The sequence below is a fragment of the Pollicipes pollicipes genome, unplaced genomic scaffold (genome assembly GCF_011947565.3).
Source record: "Pollicipes pollicipes isolate AB1234 unplaced genomic scaffold, Ppol_2.1 Scaffold_4740;HRSCAF=5597_pilon_pilon_pilon, whole genome shotgun sequence".
Lineage (NCBI taxonomy): Eukaryota > Metazoa > Arthropoda > Thecostraca > Pollicipedomorpha > Pollicipedidae > Pollicipes > Pollicipes pollicipes.
Window position 1 is genome coordinate 31361247 of NW_023596545.1, and position 2402 is coordinate 31363648.

Below are 2402 nucleotides of genomic sequence, written 5' to 3' on the forward strand. Positions count from 1 at the left end.
GCACGGAGCTCACAATGTTCAAAATGGCGGCCGGAACCTTCACCGTCGGGCGGCCGGGCCAGACCGGGTGCTGAAAAGGCAGGCATACGGGGCCAGGTTTTATTAGCAAAGGTGTATTTCACCGAAAACTTCATTTTTGAAACATTTCTAGCGGTACCTTGGTGTCGTTCCTGCGAACGGGAACCCGACGCCCGGACCAAGAGGACCACAGTTCGCGCAATGGCCTCTCGACTGATTCAAGCCGCTTCCATCGTTAAGTTGAAGTATTGGGAGGACGGTGCCGCTTTACAATAGGCGGCCACCCGTATATCGTCATCATGTGGCAAAACATCGAAGGCCCCAGGGAAAGGGTTGATGTGTTACAACGCGCGGCAGGTGTTTTCTTCTACTATTTTATCGGTGCGGCGTTTTAAAATGCGAGGCGTGGAAGAGAAAGGCTCCTGTAGAAGATCCGGAACAACGGCGTTCAGCGGCGTGTAGCTTCACATGAAGGTTGCAGTGGGGTGGGGGTGAGAACGGGGCCAAGCAGTAAAAGATGGCGAAACTACTCCTGAAATACGTCAACAGATGGATTTTTCTCCGGATTCAGCCTATTGTCTTCCCAAGCATGAGCAGGGAGCCCGCCCTGCCCCTTCCGATTGAAAAGAAACTTATGCTCTAACCTAACTGTTCAAACCTGACTATCCATATCTATTTCTTCCGGAACATTGGCAATGAAGGTGGCATCCAGGTCTGGCCGCGCATATTTGAATAGAACCAATAAACGGAGGCTGAAGATTTGGAATAATTGTTTGCGAGCCCGATGTATAATTTCGCAAGTTGAGAAAAACCTTGAAGATCTGTCGTAGGCGCTGCGCTGGCAGCTACAAACCGCCAGGAAGCCTTGCAGCAAAAGAGCGGAGTACCAAACAGGGGTGTAGTCTTATATTAAACTAGGGGGGTTAACCCCCGAGCACCCTGCCGCCCCCCTCCCCCCCACTTGGCCGTCAGCCCCTTGCCCCAACTTTGAGAAGGAAGTGGGCAAATTCCGGGGAGAAATCTGCTTGTTGGCATGTTTTCAGCGCTGGTTGGGTCATTTTTACCGTTCAGTCCCAAACTCGCATTGCAAAACTACGCCTCTGCTGCCAGAGCCTCCTGTTAAGATAAGATATTGGCCTCTATAGGCTTTTTATGCGGCACATAATTCTACTGTTTTTGCGCTGGATTTTCCATAGCGATGGATGGCAGCACCGTTGCTAAGCAATCTTCAACAACAAATTTTGCGGCGAACTCGATGCGCTGAACATACGCGAAGCGCGCAAGGCAAAATCCAAGCCATGTAATTAGGCATAATGGGGCTAAGCGGCGGGGTGCGAATAACGACGTTGATGCATAGCGCAGCGGGATAATCTGTCAGTCGGCACCTTTGAAACGGATGAAGGTTGCATCAACGGTATATGATTGGGTCTTGAGGTATTTTGTGGATTCCAGCTTTGTTTAAATGTGTGCTATTGGCTGGATGTAGATATTTAGTGGATTTCGGCGTTGCCTATGTCTGGTATAATTAAACTATAGGTGGTGCTAAATGCCTGTTAGCGATTTCTCATAGGTCTGTGGGTGGCTGACTGAAGATAATAATAAGACACTCACAGGTGAATGGATGGGTGGACTGTGACCCAACTGATTTCCATGGAAATTTAATATTGAAATGGATACACACACAGACAAGACTACCTTTTTCTGTAGTATGAGCCAGAAACTGTGATTCGAAAAGGCAGCTTCCAAACCATAACCAATTTTGAACAAGGTAAATATGGTTAGTTTTGTTTGTTTTGCTGCTTTACATACTTTTTGGAAATACCTTGAGCAGCAATGCAACTGTCCATGCTCTGCCATGATGCACTGCCCCGTTATCATGTAAGGCAATGTGAAGACCAACAAAAAATTATACGAGGACTAGAAGTATAAAAAAGACTCCAAGGAAGGTGATGTGGCACCCTCCAAAATGTGGCACCCTTGGCACCCTCCAAAAGGAGGGTGCCAAGGAATTGATTCAATGTGCTCAAACATTTCACATAGATATTCTAGGGGCAGTGGAGCCCACCTACCTTTGCTTGTAAGTTTGAAAGTGGCTTTTGACTCAGGTGTCAATTTCTCATGATGATTGTGGGGCCAGTCTTGGGAGTCACCATAAAAGGAGTTGTTGCTGATTGGAGTTTTAGGGCATGCAGACTACTGTGGTCATTTTGCTCCCCTGTAAAAGGAGTTGCCATAAGGGTATGTTTATATGCACATCATATAAATGTACATGCATATATATGTATATATATATATATATATATATATATATATATATATATATATATATATGCAAAATGTGCTTACTACATATTTTTAATGTTGATGTATGTAACCATGGCAAT